The sequence below is a fragment of the Chinchilla lanigera genome, unplaced genomic scaffold (genome assembly GCF_000276665.1).
Source record: "Chinchilla lanigera isolate Chin_1 unplaced genomic scaffold, ChiLan1.0 scaffold00006, whole genome shotgun sequence".
Lineage (NCBI taxonomy): Eukaryota > Metazoa > Chordata > Mammalia > Rodentia > Chinchillidae > Chinchilla > Chinchilla lanigera.
The window spans coordinates 36,150,096-36,169,238 of record NW_004955407.1 but is presented as its reverse complement, the minus strand read 5'-3'; the positions used below and the strand labels follow the sequence as shown (position 1 = coordinate 36,169,238).

At 44.4% G+C, this 19,143-nt stretch overlaps 1 long non-coding RNA gene across 1 annotated transcript in view; it reads right to left on the bottom strand.

Annotated features, from left to right (window-relative positions):
• The window catches only part of LOC102013691, an 8,905-nt gene extending 3,101 nt beyond the window's left edge, over positions 1–5,804 (bottom strand). Inside the window, exons 1-4 of the long non-coding RNA XR_259615.2 lie at positions 5,608–5,804; positions 4,820–4,938; positions 3,455–3,507; positions 2,588–2,699 (exon numbers count right to left, since the gene is read on the bottom strand). This is a non-coding gene — a long non-coding RNA (uncharacterized LOC102013691). The remainder of the gene's footprint in view (positions 1–2,587; positions 2,700–3,454; positions 3,508–4,819; positions 4,939–5,607) is intronic.
• Between the last annotated feature and the right edge of the window lie 13,339 nt (positions 5,805–19,143).

The following is a 19,143-nucleotide window of genomic DNA, read 5'->3' as shown; positions in this document are numbered from 1 at the left end:
ACTCGCAGTATAACGAACTTGCGTTTTCCCCTTTCCCTTCCTTCTTCCCCCGTCGAGTTCCTTTCTCCTTGTGAACAATTTCCTCCCATTTCACAGTATCTGTGGTACAGTTTAGACCTTATTTACTCTTTCAGTTTCTCTCCCAGGGAGATAATGTGATTTTACACATGTGAGTCTGATTTATTTCACTTAGGAGTATGGTCTCAGGAAATGGAAAGATAGCCTTTGCTCATGGATAGGAAGAACCAACATAGTGCAAATGGCCATACTCCCAAAACTGTTATACAGATTTAATGCAATCCTGATCAAAATACCTTTAGCATACCTCGCAGAACTAGAGAAAGCATTCCTAAAACTGATTTGGAAACAGAAGAGACCTAGATTAGCAATAGCAATGCTGGAAAACAAAGGCAAGGCAGGAGGCATTCCCATCCCTGGCTTGAAATTATACCACAAAGCCACTGTGATAAGATCAACATGGTACTGGCAAAAAAACAGACCTGAGGGTTAGTGGAACAGATTAGAAGCTGCAGACACAGCTACAAACACACTCAGCCACCTTGTCTCTGACAAAAGGGCCAAACATGTCCATAGAAAGAAAGATAGCCTCTTTAATAAACGTTGCTGGAAAAACTGGCTTTCCACATGGTGATGACTGAAATTAGACCCATGTCTATCACCATGCACTGCCTTAAAGTCAAATGGATCAGAGATCTAAATATTAAAACAGAAATACTAAATCTACTAGAAGATAAAAGTAGGTAGAAATCTTGAAGACATAGGAGTAGGCAGAGCATTCATGAACAAAACTCTGCACTGGAAATACTTCAAAGAATCAACAACTGGGATCTCATCTTATTAGAACTCTTTTACACATCAAAAGAAATCACCAACAGAGTGAAAAGACAACCCGTACAGTGGGAGAAAAGTTTAGCCAAATGTCACTCAGACAAAGGACTTTTATCTGGCACATATGAAGAACTGAAAAAAATCAAGCCCCCCAAATTTAAAGAGCCAATCCAAAAATGGCCATCTGAGATGACTATGCACTTCTCAGATGAAGTAATACAGATGGAAAACAAATGTATGAAAGAATGTCAACATCATTGGTCATTGAAGAGATGCAAATTAAGGCAACCCTGACATTTTGTCTCACCCCAGAAAGGCTATCATCAAGAAATCAACCAATAACAAATGCTGGCCAGGCTGTGGGAAAAAAGAAACCCTTTTCCACTGTTGGTGGGAGTGTAGGCTGGTGCAACCACTGTGGAAATTAGTGTGGAGATTCCTCAAAAAACCAGGATTAGAGGTCCCATTTGAGCCAGCTATTCCCTTCTGGGTACCTTCCCAGAATTAAAAACACCGTACCACAGTGATATATGTGCATCCATGTTTATAGCAGCACCATTTGTAATAGCTACATCTTGGAAACAAGCCAAATGCCCATCAACCAAGGAATGCTTAAAAAGTCGTTTACTTATTAATTTTTGTATTCAGCATATTTTATATAGGGCTCAAGACAATACTTCTTCATTAATACAGACCAGGAAAGCCACAATTTTGGACATCGATGCAATAAGGTACAACTGACATTTTTCCGTGATTAGGATCAGGTATCTTTAGGGAATATTATTCAGACTACTCCGTATATCTTCCAGTATAGTTTACAATTGATCTCAAAACAAGCACAGGCTGGGGTTACACCTCAGAGGTAGAATGCTTGCCCAGCAAATCTGAGGCTCTAGGTTTGCGCTGGGGGGAAAAAAAAAAAAGAAAAGCTCCCAAAGCACCTGTATTTATTTCCTCGAGCCTGAGGATTAAAGCCTGTGTGACGGATGGCAGAGCACTGGAAAGACCTATATCCTCAACAGCAAAGTCTAACACCAAATGCCCCGCACGCGGAAGTACCCCGCGCCATAGTGTCAGCAGTATTCCACAGCAGAGACAGACCGAGACAAGGAGAGAGAAAGCTGGGACGAGGGAAAGAAAGAAAAAACGCAGAGAGCGGAGGAGGAGAAGGGAAGGCTGTTTCTCACTGCCGCGTACTTCTCTCTCCACTGTGCAACGCTCACAGATGCCGGGGCGTGCAGGTCTCGATCTCGGCAGTGTGATTGTGACTCCCGTCGAAACACTGCTACGAGAAGGTATTGCTACCAGCCCCAGGACTGGTTCTCCACCAGAGCCCCCTCACATCTTCCAAAAGCCCTGCTCCTGCTTCCGCCATGAAAATTTTTCGTTTCAGGTTCTTTGCAAAGCGATTGCCAAGAGGACTGGAAGAGCCAGGGGTTGAACTTCAGCGATAAAGTAGCACCCGCCCGAGTCTTCCACCTCGAGACCCTGCCTCTCTTCTCCTTCCCCTCGCCCTCAGACTGATCCCGAGAGGAGTGGTCTTCCTTCCCCACAGTGAGCCCGGTCCTGTCCCACTGGCACTGTCCCACTGGCACATCCCTTCTCTGCGTGGCTCCAACCAGGCACTACACATTTACCCATGCGTGCAAACTACCAGGCCGCCATCCCTGTCTGTCCTGTCGTCCCCACGGCTTGACTCAACCCCTGGTACAGAAGAGAGCGCCTGACACATGCATACCAGTGTTGGTCTGCGGCGTCCTAGCTCTAAAAGATGTGTCGGGGGCTACTTCATCCCTGAAGTTCAACTCCTGTGTTCTTCCAGTCCTCTTCACAATCGCTTTGCAAAGAACCTGAAACAAAAAATTATCGTGGCAGAAGCAGATGGTGGGATACACTTAGTCCAGGCAACCGGAAGCCGAGCAGCAAAAAGCGCCAGAGCGGAAGGGCCGTGCCATGTGATTACCTGGACCCCACAGCCACACCTCCATTACCGGCCCACACGCAACTAGAAATTGTGCCATCAACCTCTGCAGTGGATCCCAAAGCCAACACCGCCACACCACGCTGCCCTGAAGTCACTGGAGACATGGAATGCGTATGGTGCCATCGCTACACAGCTAGCCTGCCCGATGTGCCTCAGCTACCAAGTCAGCTAGAAATCCTCTCAGCTGTTGCCCTCTACCATATGCCATCCTCCCTGGAGCCAGCTGATTACGGACTCAGACCTCCATAAACCAAGCTAAATCTTTCCTTCCTTAATTCTAGGTGTCATGTTTTGTCCCAGCAAAGTGAGAAGTAACTAAGACAGCGGGATGACTAGGACCTCTATGCGGTCAATTTGGGTAGGTATTGAGGGAATCCAACCACTGCCGCCCTGATCCAAGACCCCTCTAAACCCAGCGCTTCGCAGTGCAGCTGCACCTGGGGACTCACAACATTATCAGCCCTGCAGCGGACAGCAGCCGCTACTCGCTGTGCTTCCCCAAACCCTGTTCTTGGGCAACCATTACCGCTCTGCTTTCTCAAGCCCTGTCCTTGGCAGGTAGGCACAACCCCTTTTCACCAAGCTCCCCGCTCCCCATGACCCTACAACAGACCCCATTACCTGTACAAGAATTCCTGGCCTGGTCTCCAGTGTCAGAGCCATCCCTCTCAGGCCTGTTGTGAAATAAGCATATCCTGTTGGGCTTGAACCTGTCACATCTTTTCGTTTTTCCTAACAGGCAAAGGAATACGTATCCCAAGTATGCATTCTGGAACTAGGAAAATGACCACAGGATGGATTTGGGGATCCATTGGATGTGCTGTGAGTTAGACCTGGTTAAACCTCCACTGATCGCTTGATGTGTGTCTTAGTACGGGGTGACAGTTCATGGCAGCAGAAAACAGCAAAAGCAATGAGAGCAAAAGGGGAAAGCAAGCCTCTCTTCCATCCCTTACACTGTACCTACGCTACCTGCCTAGGCTAGGTATGGAACTCACACCCCCAATCCTAGCACTAGACAATGAACGAATCACAAACTTTAGATTCAGCTGCCACCCAAAAGCCTGCCCCTCATGACCACATGAGGCTTTAGGGGGACATCCACAAACCATAACAACCTGATAGACCCCCTACTCTTACAGGAGGGCCACAGTTATATTTTGTTTCTCCGGGATCAGTGTTAGTTCAGGACTAGTGTCCAGTAGTCCCCAAAATGCCTACTTTCTCTTCCTTGTTGTATGGCTAACCTGGTAGGAAGGATGAGAGAAAGATTAACAATATACTTTTTTTTTCTTGGTTTTTTTTTTTGTCTTTTTGAGACAAGATCTCACTGTGCAGTTCAGGTTAGCCTTGAACTCACCTTGTAGCCCAGGCTGGCCTCGAACTCACAGTGATCCTCCTGCTTCAGCCTCCCAAGTGCTGGGATTACAGGCGTGCACCACCTCGCCTGGCCAACAGTATACTTTTGGTAGTGCACGAGAGTCCTTCCTCAGGAGGACCTCGCCTCCCTTTCATTCGGGGGGTTCTGGGTCTCTAGAAACACGTCTAGGAATTCAGGGAGGAGTCTGTGATTCTGTGTTATGATTTAAGGGGGGGGTTTTGTTCATTTGTCCTAAAATTTTTCTGGTTATCCCAATGCAGTAAAAATTTAGTTTTCCTATCTATTTCACCCCTAGGAATGCCATTCTTAATTAGCCTACACCACAGGTCTGCACCATTCCCATCACTGCTTTGGCTCTGCTGCCCACTATGCTGAGTATGCCCACCTCGCCCGTGGCAGTTCGGCACTGCCACTTGGCCCTGCACTCCAGGATCCAACCATACTAGCTGACTGCCTGTGGTCCCTACCTTCAGGTCTGGCACGCAGAGAAGAGCAATGATGGAGTCCTTTAGGGATGCTGGTACTCCCTTCAAAAATCTATTTCTTAAGGTACTGGTAAAGGAGGCATTTTCTGAACTCTCGCAGTGTTGAGGATTAGGTTTTACCTGGCAGATGGCCCAGCATTCCCATCTGCTTGCACTTCTGAATGGCCTCATCCACATTAAACAAAGAACAGCAGGCTCTTCCAGCTTATTCACACTGGGCCGTCTTTTGAGCTATACTTCTGTCAAGAAACCAAATAAACTATTAACACATTTTAATTTGACAAGCTATAATGCTAAGCCCAGAATCTCTACTTAATGGGCCCACATCAAAAAAATTCAGCCTGATCCAGGTTTATGTTCCTTCTACCATTACATGACCCTTTTAAAAACCGTTCTTATACCTGATCCCCCAACCTCTTACTCATAAGAATTAGAAAATTACAGAAGTTCTTTGGGAATATAGTCTACTTCCTCCTGGGTTACACTGTGTACCTCAGCTTCAGAAGCCTTCTGCCATTTTATCCTGGTTACAGGAATCCAGGCAGAAGTAGATGGGGAGGGCAGGCTCTGAGGAGCGTGAGCTGATAACTGCTAGAGGAACAGGCCTGTTCCCATGGCAACCCAGGATTAGTTCCCTCAGGCAGAGGAGGAGAGGCCAAGGCCGGAGGGGGAAGGGATGAGGAAAACTGACACAGAGAATGCAGAAATCTTTTCCTCTGGCAAAATGATCTCATCAGAATTTAGGACCTTGATGTCCTCAGCTTCACGGGGTTACTCCTGAACAGTACTCTCTATCCCAGTTTGAGATCCCAGTCTTTTCCGATCAGAGACCTCACTTTATTGCAGATCCTTTCCCAGGGTGAAAAGCTTGTACTGTAATCCAGCCAGTCCCACGCTAAGGGCTTTACCCGTTTGGTGTTCTGGAACTTCAGCCCTTGGGCTTTTGTCCAGCAGTTCCTTTAAAAATGGCTCGCCAAACCAAAGTATTCTAGGTCCTTCTTGTCTGGAACAAAGAATTAGATGAGAAAGGCTAAAAAATGGTGTGAAAAGTTTATTTCAAAATGAGGGGTGAAGGAGAAAGGGAAGAACTAGCTCTGCAGAGTAAACTTAGGCCAAACAGAGAGAAAAAAGGATTAACAGTGATAATAAAGTGCTCCACGCAGGGTGGGCCATCGTGCGGTGTCACGAGCGCGAGCTCCTCGCCGCGTCTGTTCTTTTTTATGCTGTCCACATCCCATGAATCTTTATGGGGTGCTAAAGGCGTGGTGGTCTGTTTGCTACAGCTTCTTCCAACTGGGAGGGGCTGTACAGCTACCTGTCATGGATTAGGTGTACTACACCCCCTCAAAGTCCTGATTCAGAGTTTGCCACCTCAGTTGTTCATGGATTTTTCCTTTGTACCTGACTAATAATGGTTCCCAGAAGCCCCCGCAATTTTGTGCAAATCAGCTATCCTCTGCAGTTATTTTTTTGGTGGGAAGTTTCCAACCCCAGAGTATTACTCAGTCCTCTGCGCTGTTGACCAGCTGCTGCCCTTAACCCACCCCCCGCAGAGGCCCCGCACCCTCTCATCAGAACAGGGTGCTGTACCTCCTGTCGCTATTCGTGTGTGCTCGATTTTATTCCTCTTAAAGCCCCAGGATCCCTAAGATGCCGCCGAGACACCCTGTACCTTCTAAGGCTTTATTAATTACAGTGTTTTTATTAAGTTAATTGCTTAAGTACTGGAGACAGCATATTTAGGCTTTAAACTATAGAAACAGGCGTTTGTAGGCATTTGTTCTGATCATATCTGAAATTTGTGGGTTTTCACAATTCATAGGTGCTCTAGGAACGTAGCCCCCACGAATTTCAGGGGTCCACTGTACTTTCCAGCTACCATGGGGTATTGTGGTTCCCTAGCTGGGTTCTGAGAAAGACCTCTGAGAAAATAATGAAGAAAGAGTTAGCGACCATTGAGCTGCCAGTGTGACGGGAGCAAGAAACTTCACTATTAGCCCAGAGTGAGGAGCAGGTCAGGTCTCCACACTTCCTGTGGAGAAGAAGGTATCTTAGAGGTATGTCAGATAAATTATCAAGAGTCTGGGAGCCAGGGCCTTAGCAAGATCTTGTTTACTGATCTGTAGCTGGACTGGGGCTTTGCTTTTTAAAGAGATTCGGTATCTCAAGTCTCCCAGAGGCTCACAGGAGGAGCTTTCTCCTTTGGGTGATCTTGTTCTTTAGACAGTTTAGGTGGGGCTAGATTTGATCTTGAAAGATTAATCTGATTCTTTCTGCCACCTTTACTGCAGTGGGTGCTTCGGGGAATCACGGAAAAGGGACCTCTCCGCTTTGGCTTTAACTGGCCTGCTGGTGTTCCCTCTCTCCAAATGTTTACAGGAGCTGATAAAGCTTGGGCTTGTCCGGGTTGTTGTGGCATAAAGTAGGCAAACTCTGCAGACTTACTGGGTGGTTGTCACTCGTCCTAATCCTGGGAAAACTCAGGTGACCATTTCCTGTGTAGCATCTCTTCCCATGTGGAAGGAATCATGAGGTGTTTTCACAGCGTCCACTGTATCCCTTGGGGAAGGACAAATTTGTTTCCTAAGTACTACCCGAGTCTCCTTTTAAGTCCTCCTTGTCCTAAGGCCCATTTCCTTTCCTGGGGCGTATAGACTGGTTCTAATGGTTCCTCAGAATTAGGAATAAGGCTAGAGTCTTAAGGAGCTGTAGGGCTGCCCTTTTCGCTTTGGCCTTTTGATTTCCCAAGGAGATTTTAGACATGTCTCCCTGGTGTCCTTTATGACTGCAGCCTATCTGGAATGACGGATTGGCCCTAGGAGCTGTAGAATTTCCTGTCTCTGTTTTATAGATGGTTGTTTACTTGTCAGTAAGCCTCCTTCCTTCCAGAGCACCGGCATATAGCACCAGAAAGGAATGTCTGGAGTCTGTACAGATACTTAAACTTCTGTCTTTTCCTTTTCCTAATATCAATGTCTGAGTAAGAGCTACCGGCTCTGCCTTTTGAGCAGAGGTTCCTAGGATAAGAGGTTTATCTTCAGGGGCTGCTTGTGAGCTCACCACTGCATAACCTACCTTTTGATATCTTTCTCAGACAAAGCTCCTTTCATCAGTGAACATCTCATGGCTTTGGAGGGGCAGGTCACTGATGCCCTGCCTGCTTCAGAGGTCTCAGAGATGGCTTATTTGTAAGAGTGGCGAAGCTTTGAGCCTGTACACATCAAAGAAGCAGGGTTGGGGCTGGGGATTTAGCTCAGCGGCAAAGCGCCTGCCTGGCAAGCGCAAGGTCGTGAGTTTGGTTCCCCGTACCAGAGAAAAAACCAAAAAAAAAAAAAAAAAAAAAGAAGAAGCAGGGTTATGGTAGTGCAAGTTTTTATAATTTCCTTAGGGGTATCTAAGAGCATGGCCTGATGCTTAGTCAGCTGTTCCCCTGTAACCACAAATAACCTTTGGTCTCCAGACTAGCTTCAGCCTGATGGACAGTCAAAACTTCTAGTCTCTGACCCAAAGGTGATTTCAGAGCTACTTCTGTTACTGCAGCTATAACTGCTATTGGTTCTCAGGCAGAGTGGCCATCCAGCAGCCACCCCATCTAAGTTCTTTGAACAGTATGCCGCTGGCTGGGGTTCTTACCCTACCCTTCCGGTCAAGACCCCCAGAGCATTTCTTCCCTTTTGCATTACACAGAGAAAGAAGGGTTTTTAAAAGTCAGGTTTTCCCAGTGCTGGAGCTTGAATAAGGACATGCTTCATTTTTCTAAAGGCACTGTCCGTCACTTTTGTCCATTCAAAGGGCAAGATTCACAACCTTTTCCTGCCTCACACAGACTTTGCCATTAGTTCAAAATTAGGTAGCCAGATCCTACAAAAGCCTCCATTCCCTGGAAAGAACAAAGCTGCTGCTTGGTGGTAGGAGACCCAAGATCACAGACAGCCTGGATCCAGTCCCCAGGTAGATGAATATATATCCCAGCTATTGAACGTTTTTTTTTTGGAGGGCCATCTGAGCCTTTTCTTTGGAGACTTTATATCTCTTCTAGCTAGAAAGTTAAGCGTTTGTTCAGCGTGACGGTTAGTTTCTGAGTCGGGCTGCAAACTGTTGTATCCTCTGCGTACTGCAGGGTGGTTCCTTGCGCTAGCTTTAGGTTCAAGTCTTTTCCTGGTGCCTCCTCCCCGTTCATATTGAACCCTGGCCATATTACAACAGTAGACGTGCCGTTTTTGTTTTAAACTGTCAGGATCAAACCTGCTCCGTTCATCAAGGATACAGCCTCGTCCAGAGTCGGTGCGGTCTGCGCAGAGATGAGATGCAGGAGGTTTCCCTTTGGTTTGGCTGGGCCCTACACAGAGGAGACACCGAGGCCTGTGCTCCTTAAGGTCTGGTCCCACACGAGGAGGAGACCCGAAGGTTTCACAGTGTCTCCCTTCTAAGAGCCTGACTCAGAATAGACATCTCTGAGTGAAGCTGGCCTCATTAGGGACAGAAGAAGGTCCCCTCCGGGGCTTTTGTCTCCATATCTGGACCCCTTAGCTCCTTAGGGAGAAGGTACAAGCTGGTTGGCCTAACAGCGGCCTTGAACTCCCTCAAGGGCAGAGCTTCCCCAGGCAAAGCTCCCTTAGCCCCCTAGTTGAACCCTTTGATGGCCCAACTTGCATTTCGAGTCCCTTGATGACTTAAGCAGAGTGCGACCATGGGGGACAAGTTCTCTTACATCTATTCTGATGGAAAGAGTACTGAGAACTGGGGGTTAGCTCTGTCACTTCCTTTGGGTTTTAAACGTTAAACCTTTGTCTGTTCAGGCATCAGGGGTCCCTGCCCTGCCCTGGTCGACCAGTCGGAGCTCCACCCCCAACGGTTTTTTGACTTCTTAAAGGGATAGTACAGAGTTTTCCTAGGGACTGAAAAATAAGGTTCCTCCTTGGTTTTCCATAAATTCATGTATTATTTAAAATCACAAACCTATTATTGAAGATCAGAAACCCAGGCATGGCGGCGCATGCCCGTAATCCCAGCATTTAAAAGGCTGAGTCAGGAGGATTCCCCCAAGTTCAAGGCCTGCCTAGGCTGCATAGTGAGTTCAAGGCCTGCCTGAACTACATAGCGAACCGTCTAAAAAAAAAAAAAAATCAGAAGCTTAACTCATAAGGCTAGTTATTTTAAAAGAGACAGGGGCTAGGGATTTAGCTCAGCGGCACAGTGCCAGCCTGACAATCGCAAGGTCGTGAGTTCGATTCCCGGTACTGGAAAAAAAAAAAAAAAAAAAAAAAAAAAGGAGAAAAGGTGGTGGAGAACACAAAAAAGATGGCGGAGGCACCTGATGCTCACCCACATAAAGGTTAGTCTGGACTAATACGAGACAGCAGGAAGCCCGACCAAAGCACAGCCCGAGAAAAACGGTTGGCAAGTGCAACGCCAACAGAAAAGCCACTTATGAAACTGAGGTAAGCCTGGGCATTTCCAAAAGGTAACAAAGTAACAAACGAAACGAACAGAAAGGGGGCGGGGGGGACGGGCCGGGGATACAGCTCTGGCACAAGCGCCTACCTGGCAAGCGGAAGGTCATGAGTTCGATTCCCGGTACCAAAAAAAAATAAAAATAAAAATAAAAAAATAAAGAAATGAACAGGAGGAGGCCAACTTAATTTCAAAATACAGCAATCCAAAGCCGGGGAAGAAAAGGCCCGATCGCGAGCGGCAACAGAAACAAAACAGTCCGTTCCCTTCTGGTCCCCATGCCTAGGAAAGCTGCAAACCGCTCCCGGTGCGCCCCGACAAGGGATTTCGTACAGCCTTACCCTGGTTTCCAGTACTTGAGACACCTGAGTAAAGACTCTTACAGCCAGACGCGCAAACTGTTGGGGTGTTTTGGCTGTTTCTCCATAGTTGGGTAATGCTCTGAAAACCACGTAGCAAAGCACTCCAAAAACGGCACCATAGCGAGCTCCACGTGGCATCTGGGCCCATTTATGCCATCCACATCTCGTGGGAGCTCGCGAGAAATTCTGTGTCTGGGTCCTCAGAGATCTTGGCACAGCCCTGGGATTCTGAAATTGACAAGTCCCTGACCCTCCCCCACCTCTCCAGCCCACACCCCAGACATGCGCACATCTGCTCCGAATGCTCCCTACACACTGGTCCACTGGAATCCTCCGTTGTTCTACGTTCTTTTAGGGGCACCGCTCTGGTTCATCTTGGACCCATGGTTGGTGATGAAGACAGTATTCAGAGGTTTGACCTGGACGCACCGGAAGTATTACCATTGCATCGTTTTCCAAGTTCAGGAGAGAAGTATAAATGATTTTTCTTTTCTTTTTTTTTTTTTGAGACAGGGTCTTGCTATATAATTCAGGCTGGCCTCTCTGTGTAGCCCAGGCTTACCTCAAACGTGCCACAATCCTCCCGCCTCAGCCTCTCAAGTGCTGGGATTACAGGCATACGTCACCATGCCTGGCATCGTCTTTCTCATTTAAAGACCTAGAAGTTTAAATCCATATAGAGATCCTGCCGTCTGTATTTGCTTCCTACCTTTAACTTTTGAGGACTCCCTGAGGTTACTACAATGTATGAAACTACCCCAGGGGCTGGGGATTTAGCTCAGCAGCACAGCGCCTGCCTGGCAAGCGTGAGGTCATGAGTTCGATTCCTGGTACTGGGAAGAAAAAAAAAAAAAAACTACCCCAATAGCAACTTCAAAGCAGACGCTTCATCATCATCTAACACAAGATTAAATTTGATATGTCTGAAATATAGATGTGCTGCTACATCATGAAAAGGCAGTTAGAAACAACGGCCTCTGGACATGAAGGCACACACATTATTAGTGTTAACCCAGGACAAACATTATCAGCGGTGAGTCTGGCATGACCAGTCTAGAGCAATAATGGGAACAGTACCCGAGATGACCTGAGTGAATACACAGACGAGGCCATCTGTCTCTCCAGTGAAACTTCCAGGCTTTGCTTTTTCATCACTACTGACTAGCAGTATGGCAGAGAGCGATGACCTTTACTTAACCTTGAGAATAACTCTGCCCTGCCTGGCCAGAGTAAGGATTGTATGTCAGTGCCTATTGACAGTCCACTTCCAGGAGTTACTGAATGTTTTGGCTTCAGTGAATGATATCTTTGCCTTTTTGAACTTTAATTTACAAAATAAGTAGATTCCATAGGCTAATGTGGACACTGGGTAGCCCATACACAAAGGACAGAAGCGTGTCGAATTTGAAAGGTAACTTTTATCTGTTTTAATTTGCTTTGCATCTGGTTGCTTCTTTTCCTTTACTCAAACATTCATCTAAATGAATAGAAATAACCAGCCTTCATCTGCCTCCTTCTTCCTGGCTGACAATTTACTTTCCTTCCTTTAAGTATGTTTATTGCTTTCAGAAAATGTTTATTGCTTTCAGCAAGCTAATACATAAGTGGTTCCAAAACAAATCCTAAATCAAGCACTGCTTCCACACTTAGCTCCGTCTTTCCCAGACGTCCCGGTGCAATGATTTGCTCAAAGATCTGAAGTAAAGGAAGTCGGATCTGATACCCAACCCATCAAAGAAAATGGTCCTAGTGAGGTTAAAATACCCAAACTTGCCCCTGTTTTCACCTCCTGAGCTTAGCCCTTATCAGGAGCTTCTTGTCACCAATAAGATCAGTGTAGTTAGCACCGTGAACTAAATGAGATTACCCTTGTTGGATTAATCATGACAGTGACAGGGGCCAAATAGCTTATGTGATTGAAAGGCACTGGTGCAGGTCGGCAACCACACTTTTTCTTTTTTCTTTTTTTTTTTTTTTTTTTGAGATAGGGTCTCACTGTGTAGGTCAGGCTGGCCTCAAACTCACCATATAGCCCAGGCTGGCCTAAACTTGGTGTGATCCTCCTGTCTCAGCCTCCCCAGTTCTGGGATTGCATGCATGCACCACCACACCCAGCCAACCACACATTCTATGAGCAGACAGATGGTATAAAAAAAAAACAAAAACAATAGAATAACCATTTGTAAGATCTTGTGAAAGGTTACTTCATGGTTATTTACCTTCAAAGCTGCTTAAGTAATAAGTGTGAAATAGCATCTGGTGACTAGTTTTTAAGGCATTTTCATTATTACTTTTTAGTACGTGTCATTTATTTGTATAAGGGCTACGTATTCATCACAGAGAGTTTCAAAACCATGGAGAGTTAAAAAAAAGAAAAAAACACACAGAATCACCCAGAACCTTCTCTCATAGACAAGTATTCTTACTAGTCTTGTAGAAGTCCTTATAAGTGTGTCTTTGTGGGGCTGGGGATTTAGCTCAGCGGCAAAGCGCCTGCCTGGCAAGCGCAAGGTCGTGAGTTCGGTTCCCGGTACCGGAGAAAAACCAAAAAATAACAAAAAAAAACAAAACAAAAAAAAAAGTGTGTCTTTGTGCATGTAAAGTTAACAAAAAGGGTACCACATTATAAATAAAATTTCATGTGCTGCATTTTCAAATAGTATCACACTGTCAGTATTTAGTAATTCATAATATTGTTTCATATGGATACACTATAATGTACTTCACAAAGGTCCTTATTGGATTTTTTTTTCTTTTTTTGTGGTACTGGGGATTGAACTCCGGGCTACATGCTAAGTAAGCGCTCTACCACTGAGCTATATCCCCAGCCCTGGATTTTTAGGATAAGTCTTAAGTTTTAATTGTTATAAATGTCATAATAACAAATACTCCTGCATAAAAAGTTCTGTCTTTACCTCTGAGTGTATCCTTGGGAAAGATTTTTACAAAGGTGACAAATATGAAATTTCTAAAAGCTATATTACCTGCTGCCAAACTGCTGAAAAGATTTAATTATTTACTTATTTATTGAGAAATGGCCTTCCTGTGTAGTCCAGGCTAGCCCTGAACTCACTTATGTGATCTAGGCTGGCCTTGAACTCACAGCAGTCCTCCTGCCTCAGCCTCCTGAGTGCTGGGATTACAAGCGTGTCACCACACCTGGCTTAGTAGCCTCAATTTTAGACTACTACCAGTACACTGTGACGGGTTCACTTGTCAACATCAAGTATTGGTAACTGATTTATTTATTCAATATGCATGTATGCCTTAATTATTGAAGAATAATTAAGTGCTAATTAAGAGGTATTAAGTGATATTTAATTATTCAAAACAGTGATTTTTTTTTTGAGACAGGGCCTCACCATCTAGTTCAAACTGGCCTAGAACTCACTATGTACAAGCTGGCTTCAATCTTGTAATCCTCCTGCCTCAGCCTCCTAAGTGCTTGGATTACAGGTGTGAGACACCACACCCAGCCCATGATCACTACATAAATTCAGAGGTAGTGTAGTTCCAGTAGCTGACAGGCCATCAACTCTTAGAAATTTACTTAGACTCATTTAATAATCAAAGTTGTATTAAGAGCTGCTTCTGGCAGACCCAGGGGACAGAAATCACTTCTTCTTTTTCTACAAACTTTCAAATATGTTTCTAATATCTTTCCTATATATAACAATTCATTTACAAGAATAAAAACAGTTATGAGGCTGGCTCAAATTTTAAATTATTTTTTATAAATGATGTGCACTAACTTCTTATAATACATACAGCAATAGCAGAAGCCTCCAGCAAACCCACAGTGTGAAGGTAGTACACACAATGAGGAAGAAGCAGTGATCTGACTAGAGGCGCAGGCAGACTGTCTCATTCTTCTCTAACAGCCTGTCGCAGAGATCTCAGTTACATTTTCTAAACCATAATCTACAATTATGCCCAAATCTGTACTTTCCTTTTTTTTTTTTTTTTTTGGTTTTTCTCCGGTACCGGGAACTGAACTCACGACCTTGCGCTTGCCAGGCAGGCGCTTTTGCCACTGAGCTAAATCCCCAGCCCTGTACTTTCCTTTAGAGATAGGTCATAGATAGTTGAGCACGCTGTTCTTTACACATTAGCCAGCCAGACAAGGTGGAATACACTTGTAGCCTCAACACTCTGGGAGGCTGAGGCAGGAGGACCACAAGTTTCACCCAGCCTGGGCAACTTATCAAGATGCTGCCTCAAAAAAAGAAAAGAAAAAAATTGTTTAAAAATATTTGGGGATGCAGCTCAGCGCAAAAGACTCGGGTTAAATCTGCATTACTACTATTTTGTTTTGTTCTGTTTGGGTTTTTTTTTTGTCTTTTTGAGACGGGTCTCACTCTGCAGTTCTGACTGGCCTTGAACTCACAATGTAGATATTCACCCTTGTGTTTGATCATACATCAAGCCTGGGCAGACACAGGAAGGAAGGACTGATGATACATGCTACACCTTATAAGAACCATACGAGGGGCTGGGGATTTAGCTCAGGGGCACAGCGCCTGCCTGCCTGGCAAGTGCAAGGTTGTGAGTTCAATTCCTAGTACTGGAGAAAAAACAACAACAACAAAAGAAACCATATGCTATGCCTGTGAAAGCATTAGTCACAAAAGGCTCCATAGTATACAGTTCCATTCACACGAAGGGCAGAAGCAGGGGCACCCACAGAGACCTACAGTACACTCATGGCTGCTTAGGGCTGGGGCGTCGGGCAGAACAGGGGTGACAGCTAAAAGATATGGTTTCATTTTGGATCTCATGAATTGGACAGTTAACTGCAGTGATATCTGTGAATATATTAAAAACCATTAAATTGTACACTTTAGATGGTAAATTATAGAACGTATGAATTGTATTTTAATACTGCTGTTTTTAAAAACTGAATGAATGAGAAAAGGAAAAAAAGACACAAATTGGTCACAACGAACACACAAAAAAACCTATCCAAGTCAGGTCTGATGATGCATGCCTATCCTCCCAGCTACTCTAGAGGCTGAGGCAGAAAGATTACAAATTCAAGGCCAGCCTGGCGACTCAGCAAGTCTCAAAATATTTAAAAACTTAATGAGGATTGGACATGTGACTCTGTGGTAGGGCATAGGCCTAACATTCACAGTGCCCCGGGTTCAATCCCCAGTATGACAGAAAGAAAGCTGAACATGATGGCGCACGCCTGTAATCCCAGCACTTGAGAGGCTGAGGCAGGAGGATCAGCATGAGTTTGAGGCCAGCCTAGGCTACATATGGAGTTCAAGACAAGACTAAACTACATAGACACTGATTCAAAAAAAAGAGGTGGAGGGAGCAAAGAGAAGATAGTGAGGGTATCCATATTTAGATGATTCTGAACACATGGAAAATAAAATTGAACACTCAGAAATAATTGGTTGGGCTCGATAAAACTGCTTCCTCTCATGTTGCCTAATGCTGATACTGTTAAAGAACTTGCTGCTTGTGTATACTGACAGGTGCATTGCAACATGGCAAAGATCAATAAACTGATCTTTGGGCATTAAAATAAAGAGCTAGCATAGTACTGAATTGTATAAAAAGACCGTGCTTTTTTATCCACTCCTTCGTTGATGGACATTTGGACTGTTTCCAAGATGTAGCTATTACAAATTGTGCTGCTATAAACATGAGTGCACATGTATCACTGTGGTATGATGTTTTTAATTCTGGGAAGATACCCTGAAGGGAATAGCTGGGTCAAACGGGACCTCTAATCCTAGTTTGTAGAGGACTCTCCACACTGATTTCCACAGTGGTTGCACCAGTCTACACTCCCACCACGGTGGAGAAAGTTTCCGTTTTTCACACAGCCTTGCCAGCATTTGTTATTGGTTGATTTCTTGATGATAGCCATTCTTTCGAGGGTGAGATGGAATCTCACTGTTGTTTTAATTGACATCCCTTAAATGGCCAGTGATGTTCAATATTTTTCATATATTTCCCATTTGTATTACTTCATCATGAGAAGCGTGTATTCATCTCAGATACCCATTTCAAATAGGGATCTTTAAATTTGGGGGAGGGTCTGATTTTCTTTCAGTTCTTTATATGTTCTAGATATAAGTCCTTTGTCTGAGTGACATTTGGCTAAACTTTTCTCCCCCTGTATGGGTTGTCTTTTCACTGTGCTGGTGATTTCTTCTGATGTGCAAAAGAGTTTTAATAAAAGACGACATCCCAGTTGAAGTATTTCTCATGCAGCTTGTTTTCTGTTCATGTGCCTACCCCTGTCTCCAAGATTTCTACCTACTTTGTCTTAATGTTTCTGTTTTAATATTTATATCTTTCATCCATTTTGACTTTAAGGTAGTACGTGGTGATAGCCATGGGTCTAATTTCAGTCATCACCATGTGGAAAGCCAGTTTTTCCAGCACCATTTATTAAAGAGGCTATCTTTTTTTCTGTGGACATGTTTGGCCCTTTTGTCAGAGACAAGGTGGCTGAGTGTGTTTGTAGCTGTGTCTGCAGCTTCTAATCTGTTCCACTAACCCTCAGGTCTGTTTTTTTGCCAGTACCATGTTGATCTTATCACAGTGGCTTTGTGGTATAATTTCAAGCCAGGGATGGGAATGCCTCCTGCCTTGCCTTTGTTTTCCAGCATTGCTATTGCTAATCTAGGTCTCTTCTGTTTCCAAATCAGTTTTAGGAATGTTTTCTCTAGTTCTGCGAGGTATGCTAAAGGTATTTTGATCAGGATTGCATTAAATCTGTATAACAGTTTTGGGAGTATGGCCATTTGCACTATGTTGGTTCTTCCTATCCATGAGCAAAGGCTATCTTTCCATTTCCTGAGACCATACTCCTAAGTGAAATAAATCGGACTTACATGTGTAAAATCACGTTATCTCCCTGGGAGAGAAACTGAAAGAGTAAATAAGGTCTAAACTGTACCACAGATACTGTGAAATGGGAGGAAATTGTTCACAAGGAGAAAGGAACTCGACGGGGGAAGAAGGAAGGGAAAGGGGAAAACGCAAGTTCGTTATACTGCGAGTTTCTCTTAGTTCATTGAAAAGGAAGGTTTGTGTTAGTATCAATTGGAAAAATTTTTATGCCAATATCTTGTATTCTGAGTAACTACTTTAAAGATAACAATACCCAATGTATTAACTGTTGTTGTTCTCCTATTATTTTGCTATGAAAATTTGTTTTACCTTTTTATCCATAAAATAAAGAATAAAATGAAATAGAGGTTGAAGAGAAACAAAATCTAGGTCTGTAGGCAGCCTGGCTGATTAGGGTGTAAAAGCTCCAGAGGTCTGGGAATTGTGGCAAATTCTCAGCCAGGAGTGGGGCCCCTCATTTTCGTAGAGGTCTTCTCCCAGCACAGGTGGACACACAGTGCAAAGAATAAGCAGTAATATCAGTGTGGATGTGCTCTGGAGCATCGGAGGCACCAGAGGCAAAAGCTCTGGATCTCTAAGATACACTGGGCCACAGAAAAATCATAGGCAGCGGGCATGGCGGCAAATGCCTATAATCCCAGCACTCAGGAGGCTGAGGCAAGAGGATCCCTGGAGTTCGAAGCAAGCCTAGGCTACAAAGTGAGCTCAAGGCCAGTCTGAACTGCATAGCCAGTTCCTGTGTCAAAAAGAAGAAAAAAAAAAAAAGAAAGGGAAGAAGGTCGATCGGTCTGTCAGTCGGTCAGTTAAGGGGACAGAGTTCAACACGGGTTCACTGCTGCATGCACAGCTGCTCACAAGGAAGGGCTATAGGCCAAGGTCTCAAGCTCTCCTAAAGAGCAAGGCCCATAGAGCTCCAGAACCCAGCAGAGAAGCATCATCGTACCACTGAAAGATGGCCTGCTATCGGGTGCTAGGAAGAACCTCTGATGAGGGATGGGAGGATATAGCTCACTGGCACAAGCACCTGCCTGGCAAGAGCAAGGTCCTGAGTTCAGCCTTCTACTGTTTGTACTGGGGATTGAACTCAGGGCCTTTGTTTTTTTAAAGAGGAAAGAAAAATTTCAACACAAGCTAATATGAGGGTAACAATGGTTAATACATTGCATATTGTGATCCTTAAATTAGTTGCTCAGAGTACAAGACATAGGCATTTCATTATCTAAACAATATTAACACAAACCTTTCTTTTCAATTAGCCAAGAGAACTTAGTAGTATAACTATCTTAAGTATCTTCTGGTGTATATATATATATATATATATATATATATATATATATATTGTTTTTTTGCTTTTCCCTTCCTTGTTTTCTCCTTTGTCCCATCTCAGTTTCTCCTCCCTTTTGAAGTTTCTTCCCATTTTACAGTACGTGCTATATATACATTATGGATCTTACTTCCTTCTCACACTAGGGAGACAATATGATATTTACACATGCGAGTCTGATTTATGTCACTTATGAGTATGGAGTTACACCTGAGTTCATTGTCTATTCCTGTGACAGAAAAAAAAAAAATTTTCTGTTACTCTGTATTTTTTGTCTTACTACATATTTTGTAGCCATTACTTGAGATGTAATTTTGAAAGAGTAAAACTGCCCTAAAAAGGGGCTGGACAGCAGCTATCAAAGCATTGTTCAAGCATGATTCCAAGGGTGCTTTCAGGTTCAGAGTCAGCCTCCTTGTGAGAAATCC